Source organism: Pygocentrus nattereri, chromosome 3 (assembly GCF_015220715.1).
Source record: "Pygocentrus nattereri isolate fPygNat1 chromosome 3, fPygNat1.pri, whole genome shotgun sequence".
Classification (NCBI taxonomy): Eukaryota; Metazoa; Chordata; class Actinopteri; order Characiformes; family Serrasalmidae; genus Pygocentrus; species Pygocentrus nattereri.
The window spans coordinates 3,024,654-3,032,573 of NC_051213.1; the positions used below are offsets into that span (position 1 = coordinate 3,024,654).

At 42.8% G+C, this 7,920-nt stretch overlaps 1 long non-coding RNA gene across 1 annotated transcript; it reads right to left on the reverse strand.

Annotated features, from left to right (window-relative positions):
* Positions 1–1,171: 1,171 nt before the first annotated feature.
* On the reverse strand, positions 1,172–2,939 carry LOC108417365. The gene is made up of 4 exons (XR_005130080.1): positions 2,833–2,939; positions 2,612–2,693; positions 2,432–2,493; positions 1,172–1,731 (listed from the first exon to the last, which is right to left on the reverse strand). It is a non-coding gene; the product is annotated as an uncharacterized LOC108417365 (long non-coding RNA).
* Positions 2,940–7,920: the final 4,981 nt, after the last annotated feature.

A 7,920-nucleotide genomic window follows, 5' to 3' on the forward strand; every position in this document is an offset into this window, starting at 1 on the left:
AAGACCTTATTTCCCATTAAGAACCGTCACGTTTACTCAGATCACAGGATTCTGGTTTTCTACTGGTTCCTAAACCTCGGATGTCAATGGGGGGGGGGGGGGGGAGATCTTTTTCTTACAAAGCCCCCAAATTGTGGAATAATTGTGGAATTAATGTTCGGGACTCTGACAGTGTGTCAACCTTTAAGTCTAGACTGAAAACATTTGTTTAGTTTGGCTTTTGATAATTATCCTTCCCCTTTAGATAAAGGCAGGAGATCCAGGGTTTCATGGGCATAGAGGCTTATGGTAAAACTGAGATATTGGTGCTGTTGACCCACCACTTCACGCGAATCACACAGGTTTGTTAACGGTGGTGTGGGGGGATCCCAGTGTCTCAGGGTTCTCTCATATCCATGCTACCTTCTGGTTCTCTCCCTTTAGTTTGTGCTGTTATAGTTAGATCTGCCAAAGTCATCAGCCACACTCTGGGAGAAATCATATTTGGTCAAACTCCTGAGCAGAACTAATTTAATCTCTACTCTTCCTGAGATAATGACTGCCCTCCCACCCTGCTGAAGACTGACCATCAGGGCCTCCTCCTCACCATCACCAACTGCTCTCCTGTTCATTTGTGCTGCAATACCCTCAGTTACATCACTGTGCCAGCCAGATGTACCAGCATTGAGAGGATGGGACCGTTTCAGCTCACTCCCACTTTTCATAAAGACTCAGACTGCCTCTACCAGGGCAGTTTCTAAAGCTTCACCATCCAGCCTTCAAACAGATCCTCTTAGCTTTTATTTGGTATTTAGCTTAAATTGTAAACACCGCTTGACCAGAGAAGGATTGTTTCGCCCAAGCTTTCTTCCTCCAACCTGAACATCAGGTTACATGAATTTGTTTTATCAGTGGCACAACAAGCACTACGTAGAAAGGTAGTCACATTGGAGACATGCATGTTTAAGGAATGGCTGATTCTGTATAATAAGTGAAAGTACAGTACAGGCACATTCCTGCTTTATTTTATACTGGAGCATCTTCACAGCTCTGGGCCATCATGCTATACAACAGGGGTAACTAATCCAATCTTAACTGCAAATTGGCCTGTCTGATAATTATACACACACACACACAGCATCAATATCTGGAGAAGCTTGTATCATTTAACAATAAACTTGTTTGTAATGTAAATGTGGGACCACACAGCATACTGCTGTCATTTTTATCATTCAGCATACACATTTGTTTGCTCATGCAGTTTTATTGTCATTTTCCAATGTTGTGATACACTTTGCTGTAATGCCAGATAATATGCAAGTGATATGTACTGATACATCCTTGTTTACAGGTCTGTTTCAGAAAACATCACATGTTATTTGTTTACAGGACCATACTGCAGATTCTTGCATATCAGTTGTACTTCTTTGGCACTACAAGGACATTCCCATTTACTTCATCCTGCATAGTGTCCCAGATAAGCACATTTGGTTCTGGTCCCAAAACACACGCCATCACTGATGTTCCTAATCTGACCACCCATCAGCACATGAGCCCACATGTTCATGTCTGAACTCTCACCCACAAAACTCTGGCCTTCAAATTTTCCACTGAAACAGTTTGGATCCTGACCCAGGATAACAGCACCACCAGACTGGACTGTGTGGTTTTTCCGTGGGGTCTTGGGGGGGGTGAGCTTGAAGGAATTGGCCGACGGGTTTGGGAAAAGCAGCCCCTTACCATTCACACCACCTGAAAAGCATGCAAAAGTTATCATGGTGCAATTTTCATAGAAACCATTTTAAGGTTTGACAAGCTTGACAGACCATGCTGATGTTCCAGTTTACAATGCTAAACAGCTGGATTGTGTTGTGATTAAACTTGGCAGGCTGATACTGACAGTTTCCTACAGCTAATTTTAGCTAAACAAACCCGCAGCCAAAATAAGCACCAAGTCTGATAAAAATATCAGCAATTCGTCACATTTGAGTAACTAGTGATGCAGCTACTCCACCAGTGGTTCCAAAACAGCCAGACATTCCCTCAGCTAATGTGCAGTCCAAGCCTTTGTCGCCTCACATCCTCCAGCTTGACAAATGCTTTTGTATCCTCCATAATTCTGTAGTGTGCCTGTAGTAGAAGTGTGCATTATTGCATTACTGATGGAATAAGAACAGAAAGATGGCTGATATTTCCTGTGAGACTGCTGCAGGTTCTATAGATACTGTGCCATAATTTAAGTAAATCTCACCTCAACATCAGGAATTTAAGACAAGCGTCCTACATCCATCATGCTCTGCTAAATGATCCAGCCCCTAACAGGAAGATGCCTAGATACAGGTGAGCACTTCCACCTGGACTAACCTGAATTCATAGACCTCTCAGAATTAAGCCCATGTGCTTGAGTTTATTTTTATAACAGTTGTGATCAGAACAAAGAAAACAAGCTTACCTTCACAAACAGCGGTCAGAGTCAGGAGGACACCCAGCAGAACGAGCACGGACTTCATTTTACTGCAAGTATTTCAGCAGAACCTGTTAGCCTTCATCACAATTCACACAGCTGACGGCCACATTTAACACCAGCAAAACTAAAGTAGGGGATGAAAGGGAAGCACAAGTGTGAACTCACCTGGTGGGTACGCCAGTCAGACACTCCAGAAGCTTCTCTTAGTTGGGTCTATTTTCCAGTCTAAAGCTGAGGGCTACAGCTCCTGCATTTAGGGCAAGTCATATTTACATAAGGAACATTCTGACATTTGACAGGTCAGTTCAGAAAAATCAGATCTCAGTCAAAGCACAGGCAACAGTCAGACCCAAAACAGACCAAGAACACAAGAAAACAAACATCACCAGAAGGCAGGCAAAATCCAAAAGGCAGGGTGGACAATCCAGAAACCCAAGACAGCTATACAGGAAAACCACTCATCAGCTTCCAGGAAAGCAATACTTCACAAAGACCTCCCTAAAGCCCGGGCTTTAAATACTCACCATCATCAGTCCCATGAACAAGGAGGACAGGTGAAACTCATCAGCACTCTGGTGAAGCAGGACGACGATTGGTTGTGGAACAAGAGTCAGTGGTCACGTGATCCCCAAGGGAGTTCTGGGAGTTTTCAGATAGACCTGATCCGGATTAAGAGGCCCACTTAAGAGGAATATGCCCGTTTAAGAGAAATACGCCCACTTAAGGGAAATGCACGTGCTTAAGAGAAATATGTCCGCTTAAGAGAAATTGTCGTAAATCAGAGGAAAAGTGGAGGAAAACTAAACTGCGGGTACAGTATGATATTCTCACAGAGCAGATCTCCGTCTAATAACGCTCTGAAAATATCCAGACAGTCATTCCTCTCCAGTGTAATCAATAGACACCAAAAATAACACCAAAATGCTTTTCTCCACCATAATCCAAATAATTAACCCCGACTCTGCTAGTGCGTTTAATGATGATTTATCTTCTAATGTCTGTGAAGACTTCACAAGTCTCCAAAATAAAACAGACCTGATACGACAGGGTGTAGCTCCGCAGACTCAGACAAGCTCCTATAATGTTCCTGATCGGCCTCCTACAACAGTAATGACATCTTATCAACTATGAGGAGGTCACAACTATTTTAAACTAACCAAGTTCCTGTCTGACCCTGTCCAGCTGCCACTGGCATGAAAAGTGCTATATTCTTCTTCTTCTTTCGGCTGCTCCCTTTAGGGGTCGCCACAGCGGATCATCTGCCTCCATCTTGCCCTATCCACTGCCTCCTCTACTTTCACACCAACCATCTCCATGTCCACCTTCACTACATCCATAAACCTTCTCTGAGGTCTACCTCTTCTCCTTCTACCCGGCAGCTCCATCTCCAACATTCTTTGCCCAATATATCCACTATTCCTCCTCAACACATGTCCAAACCATCTCAACCTGGCCTCTCTGGCTTTATCTCCAAACTGCTCCACCTTCACTGTCCCTCTGATCTGCTCATTTCTAATCTTGTCCAGCCTGGTCACTCCCAACGAAAATCTCAGCATCTTCATCTCCGCCACCTCCAGCTCAGCCTCCTGTCTTTTAGACAGAGCCACAGTCTCCAAACCAGACATCATAGCAGGACGCACTGCTGTCTTGTAGACCTTCCCTTTCACTCTTGCTGCTATCCTTCTGTCACACATCAGCCCTGACACCCGTCTCCACCCACTCCATCCTGCCTGCACCCTCTTCTTTACCTCTTTTTTGCACTGTCCTGAAAAGTGCTATATAAATAAAATTATTATTATTTATTATTATTTCACTCTGGCAAATGCAACATACACGCACTGTAACTCACACACTTAAGTTAAATGGGTAAAGTTTCCCTAGGAAGATGTTAGATTTGACTGGGTTAACAACCCCTTACTCTGTAGACCCGAGACTGCATTCAGATACAATACAGTGCTGCTGACTGCACCAGTGTATACTTTTTCATTTCATTTTTCATTTCATTTTCCTTACATTCAGAATTGGTAGTCTGAGCTAGTTTAACTGAATAATAAGCTGTGTGATCCCACACAGAAGCCTGAAAAGCCCATGCCGACTCTGAATTAAGTAGCAAGCAAGCAAGCAAAATTTATTTATATAGCGCTTTTTACAACAGGTGTTGTCACAAAGCAGCTTTACAGAACAATCAGCATTACAGAGAGAAGAGAAAAGAAGAGAGAAACTCCGGGTCCGAGCCCCCATGAGCAAGCCAGCGGCGACGGTGGCAAGGAAAAACTCCCTAAAAGAGGAAGAAACCTTGAGAGGAACCAAGACTCAGAAGGGGAACCCATCCTCCTATGGTCGACACCGGACAGCGAACATTATTAGTAAGAAGTATTATAGTAAAGTGGGAAAAGAAAGATCTGAGGGTGAGGACTGCACAGCGCTGTACAGCAAGAAGCTCAGTGGTGGTCAAACCGGTCCAGAAGGCTGGTGAGCAGCGGCACCAATCAAGGCAGTAGAGGCAACAGCATCAGGCGCACAGGATGGGCAGCTGATCAGCTCGGCAGAGAAAGGAGAGGAAAAAAAAAAAAAAACAGAGTTAATACTGTAAAGAGTGGCTGACCACAGATTACAGTAAAACAGAGCGTAGAGTGTAGACTCCAGCAGGTCTAGACCTGACAGGGAAGACTAATCACCAAATGCTTGACTGTACAAATAAGTTTTTAGCCTAGACTTAAAGATTGGGGCTGTGTCTGATTCCCGAACATTGGCAGGAAGATTATTCCAGAGCTGGGGGGCTTTGTATGAAAAAGCTCTCCCCCCTGATGTAGCTTTATTTATTCTAGGTACCAGTAGTGAGCAGCACCTTGTGATCTAAGTAGGCGTGATGGTTCATAGTAGGAGAGGAGCTCACTCAGGTACTGAGGGGCGAGTCCGTTTAGAGCTTTATAGGTCAGTAATAGGATTTTATAATCAATGCGAAATTTGACTGGTAACCAGTGCAGGGCTGATAAAACTGGACTAATATGGTCAAACTTCCTAGTTCTTGTGAGGACTCTGGCTGCAGCGTTCTGGACTAGCTGAAGCTTGTTAAGGCTTTTGCTGGGACGTCCAGACAGCAGGGCATTACAATAATCTAGCCTTGAAGTGATAAATGCATGAACTAGCTTTTCTGCATCCTGTAGAGATAATGAATTTCTTAATTTAGCGATATTGCGGAGATGCAGGAAAGCTGTTCTAGTGATATTAGATATATGTGTGTCGAAAGAGAGATCAGCGTCTATCATGACACCAAGATTTTTAACAGATAGGCTTGATGAAACTGAGAGATTGTTAAGTTTTAGTGTTGAGTTAGACAGTCTGTGTCTGTGTCTGGCTAATTTTGGACCAAGAAGCAGGACCTCTGTTTTATCTGAGTTAAGTAACAGAAAATTATTTGACATCCAATCTTTTATGTCTTTTACACAGTCCTCAATCTTGCCAAGTTTAATTTTATCATCCGGTTTACTTGATATGTATAACTGGGTGTCATCTGCATAACAGTGGAAATTTATGCCGTGTTTACTGATAATGGTGCCTAGTGGTAGCATATATATTGTAAATAATATAGGTCCTAAAACAGAACCTTGTGGAACACCATAAATTACTTTTGCACGAACAGATGATTCACCCTTTACATTAACAAACTGATATCGATCGGTGAGGTAGGACCTGAACCAGGAAAGAGCTGTTCCTGTTACCCCTACAAGGTTTTCTAGTCTATCTAGTAGGATAGCGTGGTCTATTGTGTCGAATGCTGCACTAAGGTCAAGGAGGACTAACAACGACACATTTCCTTGGTCCGTGAATAATAGAAGATCATTTATAATTTTTACTAATGCTGTTTCTGTACTATGATGTGGCCTAAAACCAGACTGAAATTTTTCGTGTAGATTATTCCTATGCAAATAAGGGCTTAATTGTTTTGCTACCACTTTTTCCAGGATCTTAGATATGAAGGGGAGATTTGAGATGGGTCTATAATTTGATAGTTCACAGGGATCGAGGTTAGCTTTCTTAATCAGCGGTCTAATTACTGCAAGTTTAAAAGTTTTTGGGATATATCCGAGGCTAAGAGAGGAGTTTATTATTGACAGAATAGGCTTAGTTATTTCTGGTAAGATTTCCTTGAGTAGACCTGTAGGGATCGGGTCCAGAATACAGGTCGATGGTTTTGCAGAAGAGACTATTTTGATTAGTTCATTTTCTTGGAGTAATGTAAACGATTCCAGCCTATCTGGAGTGACTCTAATATTCTCAGGGTCTAGGCTGGAATTATAAGCCACCAGGTTTGTGGAGTTTAACTGTGTGTTCAGAATTGTCTGTCTAATTTTTTCAATTTTATCACTAAAGAAATTCAGAAAATCATTGCTGCTATAGGCTGATGGCATCTGGGGTTCAGTGACTCTTTTGTTCTCTGTCAGTTTAGAAATTGTACTAAATAGTAATCTGGGATTGTTCTTATTGTGTTCTATGAGAGAGGAGAGATAGGCTGAACGTGCTGCAGTAAGAGCTCTTCTATAGTGTATAAGGTTCTCCTTCCAGGCGGACTGGAACACTTCTAATTTAGTCAGACGCCATTTTCGCTCTAGTTGCCTGGCCGTCTGTTTTAGAGTTCGAGTGTGATCATTACACCACGGGGCGAGTTTTTTCTGCCGTACTATTTTGCTTTTTAATGGAGCTACACTGTCTAACGTAGATCGAAGAGTATCCTCTAAGAATTTGGTCATAGTATCTAACTCAGTAGGATCGGATGGACAGCTGACTGAAGTTGATAACTGCGGGAGGTTTCTGATAAAGCTGCCAGCTGTGGAGGAAGTTATAGTCATCTTAACCTGGTAGCTGTTACTGTATTAAATAACAAACCCACCTTGAGACCTGCAGATGAATCTGATGGGGCTTTAGCGTTGCACCGAGTGACGCAGCAGGAGCCTTCCTTTAATTGAATTATAATAATAATAATTCAATTTTATATATATAGATATAGATATCCATGTAAGCCTGAACTGCAGATTATTAAATTATTTGGAGTAAACCAGGCAGAAATGTCAGCGGTTACGTCCTGCGGTTATGTCATCTAGTATATAGTGAAGATAGCTCTGCATGTGTCCTGGAATATTTGGCCGAAGTGGTAAATCATTCTGGTATGTTTGGCGTACTGAGGAAATTCCTCTTGGTCACTTACTGCACACTACTTACTATTTCTGATCACAATCAGTATGAGAGCAGTACATAGCAGCCTGATTCCAGGTAGCAAAGCATAACATTGTCACACATCCATCCGGATCAGGTCTATCTGAAAACTCCCAGAACTCCCTTGGGGATCACGTGACCGCTGACTCTTGTTCCACAACCAATCGTCGTCCTGCTTCACCAGAGTGCTGATGAGTTTCACCTGTCCTCCTTGTTCATGGGACTGATGATGGTGAGTATTTAAAGCCCGGGCTTTAGGG